This window comes from Paroedura picta, chromosome 7 (assembly GCF_049243985.1).
Source record: "Paroedura picta isolate Pp20150507F chromosome 7, Ppicta_v3.0, whole genome shotgun sequence".
Taxonomy (NCBI): domain Eukaryota; kingdom Metazoa; phylum Chordata; class Lepidosauria; order Squamata; family Gekkonidae; genus Paroedura; species Paroedura picta.
This window is the reverse complement of record NC_135375.1, coordinates 87,099,285-87,118,275: the sequence shown is the minus strand read 5'-3', so window position 1 is coordinate 87,118,275 and position 18,991 is coordinate 87,099,285. Positions and strand designations below refer to the sequence as shown.

At 44.8% G+C, this 18,991-nt stretch overlaps 1 long non-coding RNA gene across 1 annotated transcript in view; it reads left to right on the top strand.

The window, feature by feature from the left end:
* The first annotated feature begins 3,012 nt into the window (after nt 1-3,012).
* The window catches only part of LOC143841229 (uncharacterized), a 37,973-nt gene continuing 21,994 nt past the window's right edge, over nt 3,013-18,991 (top strand). The window contains exons 1-3 of the long non-coding RNA XR_013232637.1: nt 3,013-3,054; nt 4,160-4,341; nt 17,263-17,325. This is a non-coding gene — a long non-coding RNA (uncharacterized LOC143841229). The remainder of the gene's footprint in view (nt 3,055-4,159; nt 4,342-17,262; nt 17,326-18,991) is intronic.

Here is an 18,991-nt window from a genome sequence, read left to right as displayed (position 1 = left end):
GGCTACATTACACACATGCCATACAATAGATCAATAACAATAAATCTCCCTCAGCCTAACCCATTTCACAGGGTTACTGTTGTGAGGATAAAATGGCAGCGAGAACAATGTGGCAAGCCCCCTTTGGGTCCTTCCTGAGGAGTCCTTCCTGCTTTAGGATGCTTTGGGCTGATCCCACATTGAGCAGGGGGTTGGACTAGATGGCTTGTATGGCCCCTTCCAACTCTATGATTCTATCATTCTATGAGATAAGCAGGATATAGATGCCTAAATCAGTATATACCTAAACCAACAAATCAAAACCCTTGATGAGAGGGTTTTCTTTATGGGTGATTGTTCTGTTTGTGTGTGTAAAAGCCAATTGTGTGACCCAGGTTCAGTCAGCCTGGATTGAAACATGATGCAGAGGCCAGCTCTTGGCTCCATTAAGGACACAGAGGAAAACAAAGTGGGTGAACTGATGTCAGAAACTGGGTGATCACACAGGACATTGTTGGCCTACCGACTCGGAATCCGCAGTGCTAATGTCACTGTGGTAATATGGGATGGAGCCCAAGTGGAGCAATTCCAACATTCATTAAGTAAGGGTTGGCCCTCAAAACATGAGGAAAGGGCAGGCAGAATATAGGCAGACTTCATTGACTGGCTGACTTCCTTTCTGGTCTGTCGTTTTCTCTGAGACACAAGGCAGATTACAACATTAAAAATGCAACAGAACAATGCAGTAGAACAGGGTAAAACGTGCAATAAACATGGATTGCAATTTTTAAAAATTTGGTTAAAACAGGAAACTACAATAATGTTATAAAACTAGATGACAAAAATTAGAAATTGATGCACTAAAAACAGGGCATGAAGGCTACACCATCTGACCCCACATTAGACATATAATGCACAGTGCAGTCCTAAGCAGAGTTACACCGCCCCAAAGCCAATGTCAATGAACATCAAAGGCTGGGTAAGGATGCAACTTGATGGCACTTAACACGCACACATAATCCCTTTATTAAAATGTCCTCCTGAACAGTTGTCCCCCATTGATTTCTGACTGAGGGAGGCTGGAGAGAGACAACACTGCCCCCCCCCCATCTGCAAGAACTGAAAGTGCTATGATAAAAGATGCTCATACCTCACTATCATATTTGTTCTCAGATTTCCCTGTGTTTCCAAATCCTGCAGAATCTGGTTGACCAGACATGGCAATGGGATAGAACAACACTGAGCATGTACATCCCAGATCATTCCACCTTTAACTTTCTTGAAACTGCCCAGCTGGAATGATTTAGGGTCCTAGGAAACCCCTTCCCTTTGGTCAGTTTTGGGTGTGTTTTCTGCCCTCCTTTCCAACCTTGATTTCACCTACGGCTCCAATGTTGGCAGATTTCAAATGTGCAAGAGAGCAAAGTACCAGGTTGCGTAGAAGAAGAAAATAGTATTATTACGAAGACAAACAACCTTGTATAGAAAGAGGAGAGAGTCCTGCCTGTTGGTTCTGTTGTCATCATTCAGTCTGATCTATTCTGGAAGCAGGGAGGAAGTGCGCTGAAAAGTGCAGAAATTCTCCAAATGAGCCAGTGAGGACACTGGAGGAGAGTATTTGAAAAATATCAGGAAGCTCCTAGTCTAACTGCTAAATACGCATATTCTCTGATGCTCCCTGCAGGACACTGTTCACATTCTGTTCAATCATGTACACTGTAGGTCTTGCATATTCCAGCATTCAGAACATCAGTACAATCCTCACGCAGGTTACAGCCTTCTGGGTCCTCTGAAATCAATGGCTTCAGGGTGGTGCGAGCTCTCCTTAGGACTGCACGGTGCATAATCTGTCTAATGTGGGGTCAGATGAAATAGAGCATGGGGGATCTATGATCTAGGTCTCACCCCCCACCCCTTATTAAAAGTGATCACATAGCAAACTAGATCAGACCTGCGGACTCTGAAGATGGTAAGCTATTTGCCCATCACTGGAAAATATACAGGTCTCACAAAGATATATGGTACCTTCGGGGCTGATTTCAGTTGTTCCACAGAGGGGGAAAGCCACCCCCCCCCCCAGCATTACAACACCAACATGATTTGGGCTACTATGGCCTTTAAAATAAATGTGGGTGATCTTGACTATGGATCTCCCGTGTAGTTCAACCTGACCTGCTTATTGCTCCCAACAACGATCCGTTCACATTTTAAGTCTGGGGGATGCTTCAGTGTGCCTGCATTTTTTAAAAATATTAAAAGTGGTCCTAGCAGAAACTGCTCCCCAAACGAACGTGTGTGTGTCAGTGCATGCAAATTTAACAAGACAGATCGCAGGAAGGAATCCAGCTTGCGACAGGTGAGTTGCTCCCAGCTCCCTTCCCTGTTTCTGCAGACGGCCCTTGTGCCAAGTGGATGTTAAATAGTGTCTGGAGGGAAATCTTGTGGAAACCACTTGCTGCGGTACAGTTGCCTCAGCATTGGGCTTCAGTCATTAACCAGGATAGTCTCCCTCCAGTTGCAGTGCAGATCAGCATGCCGTTCTCTGAGCACCAGCGTGTCATGAATCTTGTCACCTCTGTTATTAACTTAGTACGAAATTGACACTTTCCTCTGCGTGAAACAAAATATGCACCGCTACACGATAGTCAGATAATGGAAAGATTTGCTTAGAGAAACATTCCCCCTCCCCGATCCAAGAACAAGCCACTTAGTTTAAAATCGCTGAGCAATTTCATTGCAAATAACTGGTAAAAATAGATTTAATTAATAGCTTCCTGCTGTAAGAATAAGAAGGAAAATATTAGCAGACTGGATGACTCAGAGAGGTGATAACGGATTCCGCAACCTGTATCTTTGCAAGACTCGCAGAACAAGATAGGTTTAAATATTAGCCTAAGCAACTGATAGATAGAGCAGGCACCCAGATTAGTTGGGTCTCTAACCAGGATCTGTGTATATAGTAGGAACTCTTTTCTTCTTTATGGGCCAAGGTCCTTTTGCATTCCTTGCTGAGATGGATTGAACAGGAGCATCTAGTGGATCAACATGTGCATAGAAATGACATAACCAAATTAGGTAAGAGGCATGAATTATGTGCTCAAGAGTCCAGTATAGCTAACCTCTTTTTGTTCATGTGTTTCTTTTATTCCTGCATGCTTTTTCTCTCCATACTCTTCTCCCATGAAACCAGCCTGCACTCACACTTCTCCACTTATCTCACCTGCACCTTTTGATGTACCACAGTACCTTTCACTGACATTTACTTTAACTCTTGCCCATTCTGTTCTCCCTGGATGTGAAGACCACTGTGGACTTTATTTGCTGTGTTTTATTTGCTGATTTTTAAAAAGAAAAATTGGTTGCAAATCTAAACAAGTCCCCCTCTGATCTGAACTGCAACTATTAACCTGATCCTTTTACAGAGCATCCATTACCTTTTTAAAATGTATTAATTCAGAGCAGTCTCTCTGTGTACAGAGTAACTTAAGCAGAAGATACTAATTTAGACTCTCTGTATTGGGAGACAGAGTATGTAACATAGACAGACAAACAGACAGACAACTGAGGCTGAAGAATTTCAGTGATGGAAGAAAAAGGGGTGGTTACATGTGTTTAGATTTCAGTTCTGTTTGGATGAGGATGTGAGGTAGCATGACTAAACCGTGAAACATCAGGCCCAAACCTCAACTGAGAGATGTGGGAGTCTGTAACATGAAACTAGCCTATACTCTGAAGAGGCATTGCAGTTAAATGACCATGACCAGTAGCCCAAAGATCTCTTCATATGTTACCATGAACTGATGACCAATCCCCGTATGGTGTAGACCTGATTATATATACACTGAGTTCTTCTCATAGTACACATGCATCCATTGCCTCTGCAAGTGAACATGAGTTTTAACCCAACTCCCTTCTTGAAAGTCCACCCCAAACAAATTATCTAAGAATTTCTATGACACCCCCCCCCTTCAGTTCTGTGACCATCTAACTCCCACAAGGAGGAGGAGGCCTGAAGGAGGAATGGACAGGTTTGATTTTAAACAATTAATGAATTTTAGAGTTTTAAAACCTATTTATTAATGTCATATATTTTAAACCTTGTAAGCCACTCTGGGCCTCTAGGGAAGGGCCAGGTATAAATGTAAAATAAATAAATGAATGAAATGTTTGATTTCTGCAGACAGAGTTGCCAACCAACCACATCTGAAACAAAACAGCCTGACTGAGCTTTTAAGAAAAGTAGCCTGCCAAAACCATGAGGCTTTTTCAGATGGATGGATGCAGTATGAAGCACTCAACTCTTCTGCTGGTTGCCTGGATTTGCAGACATGAACAAGGGATACTGCTCATCTCCAGGCCGTAGTAAGTTTCACTTGTTAAAGCATAGGGACAGGGGCCAATAGAATAACCCAATCAGTAGAATGCAAGCTGCATTATGCCTAGTTTTTCATTCCACTTAGGGACCTAAAGGGACCTAAAGCAGCTTACCAAGTCATTCTTCCCTCCTCTGTTCCACCATCACCACAGTGTCCTTGTGATGTAGGTTAGATTGAGAGTGAGTGACAGATCCAAGGTCGCCAGGTAAGTATGGGTGTCTGGATCCTAATGCTGGTTCTCCCATGGCAGTAACCCCTGAAACAGAACTTGCGTCAGTGTAAGTTTGTGTTAAAAGAATGGAGATTGAAAGTTCCCTGCAGAAGGAAGAAGGCAGGAGTAGGGGCCAATCAGGAAACCAGAGCGCTGGGTAATTGCATCTACGCCGAATGGCACTTGCTGTAGCTCTTCCAGTACCTTGCTTTGGATAACCCAAAAGTTCGTTTAACCTACTTTCTTTGGAAGAAGAGAACAGAAGAGGAAAAGACCATTTTCACATGGGGAAACTGAACGCTCTTGAGTCCAGACGCTTCTTGTTCTTCTTCCAATATGTCATGTAACAAAACCAGAGAGACATTCTAGGCAGGAGCCCAATAGCATCTGTGTGCTTTGTAGTTTCAATTCACTGGCAAAACTGGACTTAGGCAGAGGCGATGCTGTATACCTCCTCATTTCTGTCCCCTATTTTAAATAGACTTTTAAATAGAGAGCAGAGAATACAGTGGCTTAAGCCCAGATGGCATATGGGTGGAGAAAGGGGCGGGGCAAGTCCAGGATAAAAACTCGAGTGTCAGTCCGGGGCCAGTGGGGCAATCAGGAGCTGCGCAGCACATGGCTCCTGATTGGCCCCTTGGCCCGTCCCAGATGTCAGCGCACCGACCAGGTGAGTGGGCCGACCAGGTGAGGCTTCGGAGTGGGGAAAGGAGCCAGCTCAGCTCCTTTCCCCGCGCCGAAGGGAGACGGGGAGAGGGCTTCGCAGCCGGGAAAGGGGCTGGCCCAGCTCCTTTCCCTGCCATGAATCAGGGAGCCTAGCATGGGAGGGGGCCGACCGAAAGGGCTTCCCTACCGGGAAGCAGGGAGCTTTCAGAGGGAGGGGGACACAATAAAAATCTAATCCAGATTTGATTTCTGTAACTCGCTCTACATGGGCCTGCTCTTCTCCCTGATCTGGAAACTACGGCTGGTACAAAATGCAGCTGCTAGGGTCCTCACAGGAACACCATGGGAGGCCCACACCCAGCCGGTGCTGAGGCAGCTGCACTGGTTACCAGTTGCTGTCTGGATCCTGTTCAAGGTTTTAGTTTTACCTTTAAGGTGCTTCATGGTCGGGGACCCACATATCTGAGGGACTGCCTGTCAATCTGTGCCCCCTGCAGAGCCTTACGCTCTGCAGGTGATAACTTACTGGTCGTTCCCGGCTCTATGGAAGCATGCCTGGCTTCGACCAGGGCTGTTGCCTTTTCGGTCCTGGTTCCTTTCCCACAACTCAGCATGAACATGTGATGGGGAAGTGTAGATTGATTTATGACCTATTTATCCTGCTGTACCTGTCATGAGCATGGGATTGCATGCCCAGTTCTCCACTTCCCCCTTTATACTCAAAGCCAGTTTGCTAGGGAAGCCAGTAAAATAAGAAGGGGCTTTGAGCCCTGGTGGCAATTCAAGCCATGGTAATGCATGCAAGTCATTTTAAACATTGAACCCCAAACTCTAGGAATTTCTATTACGTCATGCATGCATTATTGTACACGTTGCTTTGATGGGGATGTGTGGGAAATGAGGTAGTAAGATGGAAAGTAAATGGGATTTGGTCACTATTAAATACAAAGAATTATGTTATCGGTAAGAACTGCTGAACTGCGCACAATCAAATAAAAACATGTCCCCAATAGCAAAAGGGAAGCACAGATTAGCTTGAGTGGGATATTGTGAAACTTGGTTCCAAGTAAGCAAAAGAAATATCATGAGAAAGTTAGGACTCAATAAAGTGAGGGAATGGCTTTCACACTGAGAAACCCACAAACGTCTGTTGTAAAGGATACTTTCTCTCTCTCTGCTGTATTTCTATTCTTTTATAAAATAAAAAAGAAACCCAGAAATAGAATTCTGGCTTGGAGGAGGTGTGGGCAATTCAAGCTAGGCTAGAAGCAGATAGTGTTTGTGGAGAGTTCAAGATGGAATGGCCAAAGCATTGATATTGGAGACAGATGGTCTCATTTTCATCCTGCTGTCATTGCAGACAGCTTCAAACCCTATGAATAGGGGTCAGAGCTAGATGAGCCGATACCACAAGAAATCATGCCTCCCCACTTCCTTGTTCTGGAAAAACAAAATCACATCTCCATCATTCTCTGTGGTATTTTAGGGTAAAAGACTCCTGAAAATGTGCAAGCAGATACATAACCTGGATGCAAGTTGAAATATCATATCTAGGAGCTTGGTGGTCTTGAGTATTAGGTAGCAATAGCAGTAATAATGAGTATCACTGGAGAAAATAGATCCTGTAGGTTTCTCAGTGCTTTGAATCTGAAAGTCTCCTGGCAATACACATAACCTGGATGCAGAACCTTTGCAGAACCTGGATGCAAAGTGAAATGTCACATCTAGGAGCTTGATTAAGTAGTGATTGTAGTCATTATCCTATGGGCAGGGAACGGGGTCCCTATGGGTTTATCAGGGCTTTGAGTCTTCCAAGTCTTTGTGTTTAAAAAAAAACAATAGCAATTATAAAGGCAACCTGTGGGCTGCTCCAGTGGCCAGTTTCTAAAGAACACAATGCTAAATTAAGCAGCCAAGGAGGAAGCTGAGGCCTCTCTCTCCTGCCCAAGGCATCTGCTCTTCTTCCATCATTTACATTTCTGCCTAATGGCCGTCCCATTTGCCAACATATTTCTCATTATTTTTAACTAATGCTGTGAGCATGAGTGCTTTGCCTGAGGAGACACAATGCGAACCATTCACCCATAGTTCAGCTCTCTTGAGCGTTTTGATGACTATTTATATTATCTAGCACAACGAGCATTGAGTGCAGAGCTCACAGCGCTGGGACTTACTTCTATCAGGGGCTCTTCTGAATTCAGTGGCATGAGAACAGAAAGCTTTAAGGGAGAGCAAAGCACCTGCCAGAGAGAGTCTCTACCTCCATAGCTTCTCCAAGATGAAGTACAAGGTAACCCACAAAGTTGCCAGAAGAAGGTTGGTTTTTATATCCCAAAGTGACTTACAAACACCTTTCCATTCCTCTCCCCACAACAGAAACTCTGTGAAGTAGGTGAGGCTGAGAGAGCTCTGATAGGACTGCTCTGTGAGAACAGCACTATCAGGACTGTGACTGGCCAGTTGTCACCCAGTGGGCTGTATGTGAAGTGCAGGGAATCAAACCTGGCTCACCAGATTTGAAGCCGCCGCTCTTAACCACTATAACACACTGTGTGAGAGCAGTGTACGACTCCATGACAGATTTCATTGGTGTGAAGCATTTTTTCATAGTGCATCTATATAGTGCAGTTGGTGTTCAAAGGCGCTTCACACTCAGTGTTTTCTTGTAATCCATAAGCAGACCAGCATGATATCCAGGATTGTCATTGTATGAGGGAACAGTTTGTCTAAAGTCACCTGGGGAGTTCAGAGAAGATCTAAGAGTCTAGCCAGGGTGTTCCAGGACAATAGTCCATAGATAGTGAAGTTAAAGTTGTGTAACAATAATAAAATGTGAGTTCCTGTGTCCAAAGAAATGTTAATAGACCTGGGTTTGGGAAACTGAAAAGCCATGGCGTCCTGACTTCCCTGTAGCTTTGAGAACACAGAAAAAGGACAAACTAACAAAACAGGAAGAATGTGAATCCTAAACAATTCTACTCAGAGATAAGTACCATTGTATTCAATGGGAATGGTTGCCAGCCTCCAGGTGTTGGCTGGACTCTCTGCTATTAGACCCCACTGAAGTCCCTCCCCTCCTCAAACCCCACCTATTTCAGGATCTACCCACAAAATCTCCAGGTACATTTCAGCCAAGATCTACCAACCCTATCGATGAGGCATAATGCCAGGAATGTGTTCTTAGTCATTGCAACATTTATCACCAATTAATCCATGTCTATATGTGTCCATAACTGTCATGAATCCCTTTTGTTCATAGCTGTGCAGAAGAAAAGCTGAAAATGTCAAAGGACCCTGCATTGGGATGGCCCTAATTGCACTGCATTTGGCCCATGGTGATCCAGATATGTTTGTATTGCAATTTAGCCACATGCCCTTTCTCTGCCTTGGTTTCCTTTCAGCAACTTGGAAGTGAAACTGTGAGGATATTATTCATTACACAGTCCTTAAATTTCCATTAACGCCTTCATAAACAATTAAGAAAATTGATTCCCTTTGCTGGGGATTATTTGCCAGATTCGGCATGTGCACACGTATAATAAAAAGCCATCTTCTGCTTCTTTTAATATTCTTTGAGTAGCAAAAGCCACACTATATCACCAGGGTGATGTTTTGTTCTCCCTGTGGTGCAGAATGAATAGTTAATAGGTACTGTTGCTGCAGGTACAATAAAATAGGTTCTAGTTCCCTTTCAACCTTTTTAAATGAGGTACAGTTTGTAGATTTCTGCGAGAGGCTGGAGTGGAATGATATTCAGCCTTTTGCACTTTGACAAGGTCACCCCCAGAGCTTTCAGCCTCTGAACTGAAATAATGACTTCAGACGTACCCAGGACCCTCCTTGCAGGCCCTCAAGGGTATTGTGGTTAAGAACCCAGGGTGGTAGTGGCAGCTTCTGAACTGATGAGCCAGGTTTGATTCCCTTCTCCTCCACATGCAGCCAGCTGGGTGACCTTGGGCTTGTCACAGCCCTGATAATATGGTTCCGACCGAGCAGTCCTGTCAGAGCTCTCTCAGCTTCCCAGACCTCACAGGATATCTGTTGCAGGGAGAGGAGGGGAAAGCAATTTTAAGCTGCTTTGAGACTCTTTCAGGATATGAAAAGCGGGGTATAAAAACTAACCTCTTCTATGGTAGGCAGGCAAGGTTTGGTGTGGGGCCTCTGCTGCCTGGGCCTTCTTGAGGGCCTCAAAACCTCACTTCCCAAACTGGCCTGGCAGGAGATGTCTTGGCGTAGTTGCAGGTGGGGCTTCATCAAGTGGGCCAGGTGAAGGTAGTCTTCCCACTGGTCTGCCTGTCCAAAGTAAAAGAGGCTATGCTGTGCTCCTGGCTGCAGTCAGCCTCTGGCTTTTCCATGCCCACCCCTTCCTCTGCCTGTGGTGTTTGTAAGTTTGCTGCTTTTCTATGGTGCAGTGTTGCATCAGCTTTCTCCTTTGTTGTTTGACATGTCAGCTGCATTCTGGTGGCACCAGGACTGGGCAGGATCCATTTCTGGAGGAGACACACAGACTACATGCCCATTTCCCCCTTTTTTGGGGATCCCCCTTAAGGGATATTAGTGTGAGGGCTTGTATAGGGCAAGCCCAGCTCAGGGGCCGACAGATAGGTTGTCCGATGACTGGATCCCCCACCCTGTGCTGTGCCAAGGCTCTGTCAGCATAGCCAATAATATTGTGGCCTTTTCTACCCAAGTATATGTGTGTTGTCTGTTTACCTCCCCTCTTCCCCTCCCCACTTTATAATGATAATAAAATTGTATTTTAACCTGCCCTTCCAGTTGTGCTCAGAGTGGGTAACAACATTGCATAAAAACATCACCTACAGTTAGCTACCAAGATTAGCCTTGATTGGTGCTTGTTATTATTATAGGCCCCAATCATAAGCCTGGTGGAATAGGTCCATCTTACAGGCTCTGCAGAACTGATTAAGGTCCCACAGGCCCCTGATCTCCCTTGGAGGTGCATTCCACCAGGCTGGGGCCAGGGCCGAAAGGGAGAGTCCAGCCAACACCTGGAGGCTGGCAACCATTCCCATTGAATACAATGGTACTTATCTCTGAGTAGAATTGTTTAGGATTCACATTCTTCCTGTTTTGTTAGTTTGTCAAGGCCAATCTCGCCTCCATTGGGCCGGGGATCTTGAGAAGATGCTGCTCTGCAGATCTTAGTGCTCTTGGGAGAACATAAGGGAAAAGATGGCCCCATAGATACACCAGGCCCAGACCCTTCAGGGCTTTAAAGGTTTTGAGGGCCAAGAGCACCAAGGTCCATGTGTACATACCAGAGATATCAACGTGACAAGGAAATTATTCCAGAATTCCACAGCTGAACTTAAGTCGAGTAGCATCTCAGAGGCCAACAAAATTTTCAGTGTTATCTATTTATTTTATTAGATTTTTTTAAAATCCCACTCCTGCCCCAGAATGGGGCTCGGGGCAGCTAACAACATAACACAATAAGCTCTTGGAAGTTTACCAAGTGAGTCTAAGCAAAACATCCACTGCCAAAGTTGGCAAACTGTCATGATGCCAGGAACAACTTCTGCTTATATAGGATTCTGAAAGGTCTGCCAAAACTATGGGAACCATGCAATGATTGGCAAAAGAGGGGGAAGGGGGAAATGCTGTGCACCTATCTAAACTACCCTTTTCAGCAGAAATATTTGCTACCTCTTTCGGCTGGAAAATGCCACTCAGTATTGTCTGCTGAGTCATGTACTCTCTGTAGATCAGAGGTCCCAACCTTTTTGAGCCTGCGGTCACTTTGGGGTGTCTGACGCAGCATGTTAGATGTGGCCACAAAATGGCTGCCTTGGGAGGCGGAACCAGCTACCCAACGGCTGTTGCTTTTGGTCACATCGTGAAGATTCTTGTGCTCCAGAGGCAGCTGCTGCTGAAGCAATGTCTTTAAAAAATCTGCACAGCCATCCAGTATCCCGTACCCAGCCAGAAGCCTTGCAGGGCAAAAGCCCCAGCCACTTTTAACAAACACTTGCTGGGCACCAGGAAAGGTGTTGGGGGGCAGCACGGTACCCAGGTGCACCCTGTTGGGGACCCCTGCCCTAGATTGCGTCACTTTGTTCTGTCGTGAAGAACAGACTGTGCAGGGCCCACAAAAGACATTTCCAGAGACTGTTCATTGTTCTAAGATTTAGAGTTTGGGAATCCTATATCCCTCCCCCCCAATGGTATTTATGGAGCAAATGAATAAGGATCAGTGGTCAGGAAAAGGTTGCTTAAATTTTGCCCACCAAATTATATTCAAATGCACACTCAATCCATCTTAATGGATATTTCGCCAGCTAGGCTCTGAGAGTGGGGGGGGGGGGTTGAGAAGTGGGGTATTTACTGGAGACTGAGCTCAGAAGAAGTTGGTTCTTATATGCCTCTTTTCTCTACCTGAAGGAGTTTCAAAGCAGCTTACCGTCGTCTTCCCTTTCCTCCCCACAACAGACACCCTGTGAGGTGGGTGAGACTGAGAGAGCCCTGATGTTACTTCTCAGTCAGAACAGCGTTATCAGTGCCGTGGCGAGCCCAAGGTCATGCAGCCGGCTGCATGTGGGGGAGCGCAGAATCGAACCTGGCATGATAGATTAGAAGTCCACACTCCTAACCACTACACCTCTGTCTTGCCACCTCTGGAATCTCCCCTCCCTGTATTTTGTTCTTCTCTTTTAGTGTCAAGGTCATTTTCAGGCTGCCAAGTGATTTCTCCTTCGTTTCAGTGGCAGCGTTGTTATTGCCTAAGAGCAACCCACAGACTTACTTTTGCAAAGCTCTGTGACTTTCCCCCTGCTGGCTTCCCCTCTTTCAAGGTCGCTAATGGAACGAGAAGCCTCACCGTACCCAGCTCCTGGGGTGACTCACTTCGAGGGAGACAACAAAGAAAACAGGAGATCTGAATTATTGATCGCCCCTAATATGCATTATACACGATGTCGAATGTTCTCCCTTCACAAGCTGGAGGGGAAAGGAGTCGATGTATGCGGGCATGTGGAGTCCAGCCTCCTTTTTTAGGGCAGCCTCAGGGTCAAAGCAGATGGGACGGCGGCAGCTCCAACTCCAGCCCTGCAGAACATGTGTAAAGTGCTCTGTGTGCCTGTGCGTGTCTGGAAGCCCGTCTTGAGCCAGGAGGAACTAGGAGTTGATGAGCCCTCCTCAGTCTGCACATTTCACCCTGGCACTGCTGTAGTCTGCCTTGATTCCTCTTCTACTGGGCTTATCTTTGGCTTTGGAGCCCCACCAAGAAAAGAACCCATGGTGGCACAGCAGTCAAAGGGAGAAAAAAACAGGCAAGGAGGCAAATTCATGTCTTTTGTCCCACCCATCCACGCCATGATTGTTGTGTATATGGTCAATCTGAGGCAGGGAGCTCGGAGCAAGAGATTGAGATTCTGGACTCTTGAATGGGATTTACCAAGTCTCCCTTCGTAATCACTCATTGGACAGTGTAATGCAGGGGTAGTCAACCTGTGGTCCTCCAGATGTCCATGGACTACAATTCCCATAGCAAATGCTGGCAGGGGCTCGTGGGAATTGTAGTCCATGGACATTTGGAGGACCACAGGTTGACTACCCCTGGTGTAATGGACCTATCAGGGGCCTCCGTAAAGGACCAATTGCATCTCTTGGTGGGAGCCACAAACATGTAAGTTCCCTGGTTTTGCCTGTTGTTCAGTGTTCTTGTGCTGATTAAAGAGTTGGTTGTTCGGAGCTGAATTGTCCATGTCTTTACTAAACCCACGGATTTAATAGTGATTTTTATGTCTCTCCCTCTTGTGTGAACCTGAATCAACACATATCTCTGCAACTGGATGTGGCTCAGTGGTAGCACATCTGCTTTCATGCAGGAGGTCTCAGAGTCAAGCCCCAGTGTCTGCAGTTAAATGGCCCAGGTCATAGGGCAGGTGAGAACCTCATCTTGAGATCAGAGCAGACAATACCGAGCTTGATAGACCAAAGGTCTGACTCACTATAGAGCAGCTTTATGTGTACTTTGGCCCTCAGATGTTATTTCTGCACACCCTCGCAGAGGAGTAGGCAGCATATTCAAAGTGATGCCCTTCATGGAAGTGACAGTGCTGACATGTGCTCTACCATGGGCATGACTTATGCCCATGCTGATTATGCCCACCAGGTGGATGGCTTGTAGGCAGTTAGGCCACAAACCAAGCTAGCAACATCTAAATCAGGGGGAGTCAAACTGCGGCCCTCCAGATGTCCATGGAATACAATTCCCATGAGCCCCTGCCAACGTTTGATGGCAGGGACTCATGGGAATTGTCTTCCAAGGACATCTGGTGGGCCGCCCTTTGACTACCTCTGATCTAAATTATCGTCTCAGTTGTGACATTACCATAGAGAGATACAGTGGGTGGACACTTAGAGCCATTTCGCACGGCTTCAAAGTAGCACAATGGTTGCTATTTGGAAACGCTACTAATTTGCCATAACCCACGACGTCGTAGACAATCTGCAACAATCCTGAAACCAATCAGCAAAAAGCGCTTCGTTGTGGCGCTTTCAGGGGAATCCAGAAAAGTGGATTCACCCTTCGGATAGCGATACACTCCTGCAACCAATCTGCAACAGTAGCGCTAAAGACCTGTGCGTTACCATTGTTGCTGGTTCTTCAAAGTCCCTCCCCCTGGCTCTCTCCTCCAAACTTCCGGCGAAGCGATCGCCATTTTTTTTTCTCCGAGCGAGCGGGGATAAACGCACCGGCGAGCCTCTTTCTGTTTAGAGGCTTCCCTGGCTTCAGTCCTTCACCTTTAGTCACTAAGCACAAACCACTGAAAAGCCCGTTTGCTGAAATAAAGTCCCTTTATTTTTTACAAATAAATTCAGCCGAAAATCGGGCCCGTGAGAGGGGGGGGGGATTTTTTTTTAATCACTCGAGGCAGCGTGCAAACGATCATACAATCAAGCGACAGCTCACATTAGGCAGCTGGATGGGTCTCTCCGTAGCAACGAATCTACCTAGATTCGTTGCTATGGGTCGTTTTTTTTTTTTAAAACCTTTCTTAAAGGGAAAGGGGCTGTTTGGGAGCATGCTAACGGCTGCCCATTGGCTGCTTGACGGCCAGGGGCGGGACGAGCTTGGCAATAGCGCTTCCTTTCTAGCGATTTCTGCCGAGACCGGAAGCCTGTGGGAAACGCTAAAAAACGCAACTGATTCCACTACAAAGGCAGGTATGCATAACGACGAATTCCACTATTTTAAATAGCGATTTTTCATTCCGCAAACAATTTGCAACAAAGATCCCTGTGCGAAAAGGCCCTTAGAAATCCATTAAAAAAACTGCACTAGTAATTTTCCTGTGGCTCACTGGTATGCATTGGCACATGGTGCATGAATGACTGTGCTAAGAAAGGGATGAGATGAAAGGTGCAGCGGCGTATATCACGCTGAGTCCATCCTACATAATTTCATCCGACTCATCATGGGCTTCCTGTTTCTAAAACCTCATAAGAAATAGAATTATAACAAACAGACCATTCTTAATTCTGCTGTTTCTGAAAATGGAGTGCACAACACATGTACATAATCACCCAGGGGAAAGGACTATTCTCTGCATACAAGGAAAAGAACATCATAATACTCTCCATGTCTTTCCTGGTTGTGCATGTGTGTGTGTGATTGGCATCTTGCACATTCCTGTAACGATTAATGGCTACTAGCCAAGATATTGCTGTTGCAACTCATTGCTGATATATTTCATGCAACTATAATGGCCTGTAATGGGGCTGCTGAGAGATTATGCTGATTGACCCCACAGCAAATAGATGTGATTGACTCTACGATAATGAATGTGTCTCGGGTGCCCTGATGGTTTCACTGGTTTGTGGCACAATCTGACAAATCTCCCAGGAAGTGCATGAACTTGCATTGAGTCACTAGCAAGTTCTTACCAGTGGGGAAAGGAGAGGCATAGGCAATTTTCTTGGCCAGAGTATACTCCAGGTCACTTAGTTCCGATGCCACTCCCTTTCTGTTGTCCTTTTCCTGAAGTAGAAGCAAGCAAGAAAGGCATGGTCAAGGGAAAACCTTGGTCCCAGTCTCCTGTGTGATAGGGCATCTGGTTGACCGCTGTGTGCAGTATGGTGTGTGATGGACCATTGGTCTGATCCAGCTGGTATATTTGTATGTTCTTACATGGGTGTTCTTCAAGGGGATGCTTTATGGTCATTCCATGGGAAGTTCCCTTCACCATCCTAAGACAGCAATGGAGCTATTAACTGGGATTCTTCTACCAAATCTTGCTTCAGCTTTGGAGGGGAGGAATGTGTCTGCCTGCTGCTCCGCACACATTGTATACATTTGTAAACATTTGTAAAATTAATTTTGTAAAATTAATCTATGTGGTCATGGTACCTCTGGAATGAGTCTCCACTTGGAAAATAGAAGTGTACAGAATATACCGGGTGATATGAATTCTCTATCTGCAGTAGCTCATTCTCTGTTTTCTCAATTTATTTTTTCATTTATACCCCGCCCTTCCCCGAAGTTTAGGGCCCCTTACAGAAGGATTAAATTATATAAAGATTAAGTATTAGATTTTAAAATTGAGAATTAAACATAAAATAGTTAAACCAATTTTCAACCACCTCCATCCCTGAATGACAGGGGGAAAGGGTGGGGGGAGAGGAATAATCAATTAATTCAAGTAATCATTTAGTTGGATAGGTTGTAGACAGGGACTATAAAGCTGTTTCTAGGCCTCAGCCATTGGCCTGGTGGAACAGCTTTGTTTTGTAGGCCCTGCGAAGCTGTTTAAGGTCTTATTTAGCAGAGTGTTCCACCAGGCTGGCCTGGTTGAGGCCACGTCTACTGCCTTGGGACCAGGGATCCTAAGCATAATTTGTTTGCTAGAATGTAACATTCTTTGGGGAACATAATGTAGCAATAGTGACCTACCTGAATGTCTGTGTGCATGAATATGTGTACAGCAATAATTGTACAAGTAGCTAAGTCTTTGTTGGCAATCTTAAATAAAAATCTTTCCACTATGGATTCTGTAACTGCAATTGTTAAGTTCTAGTTTTATGCTTTGCTCATTTTATGTCAATAAAGGTACTCTGATTCTGACTCAGAATATGTTTACACGTGGGTTCTTCTCCATTATGAGGATAGCTGATATCCATCCCTTTCCCCATCGTTGCAAATTATCCTATACCCTCACCTTTTCACCTATCCCAATGACTAGAAGGGTGACTACAACTACGGAGATCCACTTCTGCAGCCTCATGTATGCATCTCTGTGGATACAAAGCATTATTGCTGCAGACTCAAGCCCAAACTGTAACAGGAGCATCAGTCCCTGATTTTCTTTTAAATATTTAAGATTTCCTGCAAACTCCACTTTGTCATATAAATGAAATATACAGTAGGAGTCATCCTGACATCTGTCATTACAGAGCAGTCGTGGAGTGTCGGCATCTTGCATAGGTTATTTCCCAGAACTTTTTCTCCCTCTTGCTGTGTTTGGCTCTAAGTATGTGCTGGATTATTGCTTGGATAGTTGCTTCAAGGTCTTCAGCAGCAATAAACAAATTGCAGAGCCATTAAGAGAATGGCTGACTGTGATGGCTTGTACGTTCTAATAAGATCCTGCCTCCTGAATGCCTGATTATTGCGATTTTCTTAGAATAAAAAACTTAAAAGGGATACGTCCATCTGCATTAAAGTCATTGCCTTTTGCTACAAGCAACAGCTAAAGTTCTTTTTTTAACCGTTTCAGGAAATAAAAATATTTGTCTCCCCTTTTGCTTAGCTTGAAATGCAGGTGGTTCAGGAGAACCTGGATTCTATTGTCTCTCCTGGCTTGGAAGGCTCCAGAGAGAAGAAAATGGGGCAACCTCTGGGACCCTGCAATTATGCGGGTCTCACTGGAGGCTATGTAGTTGCTGAAGTTTCCAAAGAAGACCATTACTGGACCATACCAAGGATCCCTCTTATGCTGGACAGCCAGATCTAGACTTATTCTAACCTAATCCCTGCCTCATTTTAATTTATCCCTTCCTTTTTTCCAGTGGCCTCAGGGCAAAGTGAATGGTGTATCTTCATTTTATCCTTACAAGAGTCATGTGAAAGAGGTAAGATTGAAAGGGTAACTGGATCAAGGTCAGATGTGAACTTCATGGCAAAAGGTCTAGTAAGCTGGTTCAGATGCTTTCAAGAAGCTTGGAAGTATGAGCAAGAAACTGCTTCCACTCTTTTTCCTTAATGCAGAGGTTCTTTTTAGTCATAATTGTTATTCGCTTTTGATAGACTTATTAACAGAGAATTTACCTAAGTCCCTCTTTAGAGTCAACTCATGTACAGGTCATCACTGTGTCTTGGATTCACAAATTCCATAAATTAGATATTGTGTGATGTACTCTGTCTGGAAGGGCAACATTTTGAGAGGTAGACATGTTGAGAGCTGGTCATTAATTAAGTACAGGAGGGTTCCTGTGAGCGCAAAGTTTCTACCTGCAGAAAAGGCTGAAAGTTGTATGTCTGCATGAGTCACTGCTCTAGCCTGGTCTTCTCCTTCATACCCTAGGCAGATATCTTTGCTGGCTCCTCACGGGGCCTTTTGACGGCAACATGGCTGACTCCACTGGCTATTTCCAGTCACTCACAAGGGTCCCTCTTCTCACAGGAGGTCACCTGTCACCATGGTTGTGCCTGGCCTGCCACAGAGCCTCTCCATGGCACCACCAACCAGGTGTTACTGTGGTACCTTGAAAGGGATGATCACCTAGATGTGTAGCATCCCCTCCCCCTGCTACTGTTCAGGTTTGGAAGTCTCTGAACATTTTTTGCCCTTTCAGAGTAAATATCTGAATGGCAGCAGTTCATTCTAAAGACAGGATACAGAAGGAAGGATAAGATCAGAAGAGGGGAAAGTGTACAGAAGGAGAATTTTTTAAAGTAAGGTTCTAAGCATATGCCAGAAGGAATAACATTTGAGGGAATGAACAAGTGTTCTGTTTTATTTCTATGTTTAATTTTTGTCTTGTTAAAGATTTTTGCTATTGGTTTCATAGATTCGTTTGTGTTGTGTACACACGTTGATAATTTCCATGTGTATTTATTTGTACCAATATGAATAATGCTGATTGCTTGACACAAAGAAATTAAGTCAAAACGTGGAATTTGGATTGAGAAAAAAGAAAGCCCAGGTTTGATTTGTGCAATGGAGAAAAGCAAAACAGGGATTTTTATGCAGGAACAGCAAGGAGTAGAAAGTCAAAAACACCCTATACATGGGGGCAGCCAGAATAAAAGACCCTCCTCCTAACCAAGGACTAGGATGAAAATGGGGATATGAAATGATTCCCCCCCTCCAACATAAACTGTCTAAAAAGTTCCCAAATCCTACCAATGCAATCTTATGTACAGTTACTCCAGTCCAAGTTCACTAAATTAAATCAGCTTGGACTCGAGCATCTCTGCATAGGATTGCACTACAGTTCTGAATCCAGCCTGCCGTGCACAGTTTTTTCTTTGCCAAAAATAATAGTCAAAGAAGACCTAAGACAACTACAAAACTGCCCCAAGCAATTCTATATCTGGGAGATGTCTGGGGGACATGGAAATGCTTAATAAGCAACAGCAGTGAAATCCCATAATGCTGTTTTAACAGTCACTTTGAACATTAGAACCACACTTTAATGACTGGAGGGGGGGTATGAACACCGAAACATTTATTATTTAATACCCATTTTACTAATGAATCCAGTTGGAAGGTATGCCGGCTTATCAGAAATTGGC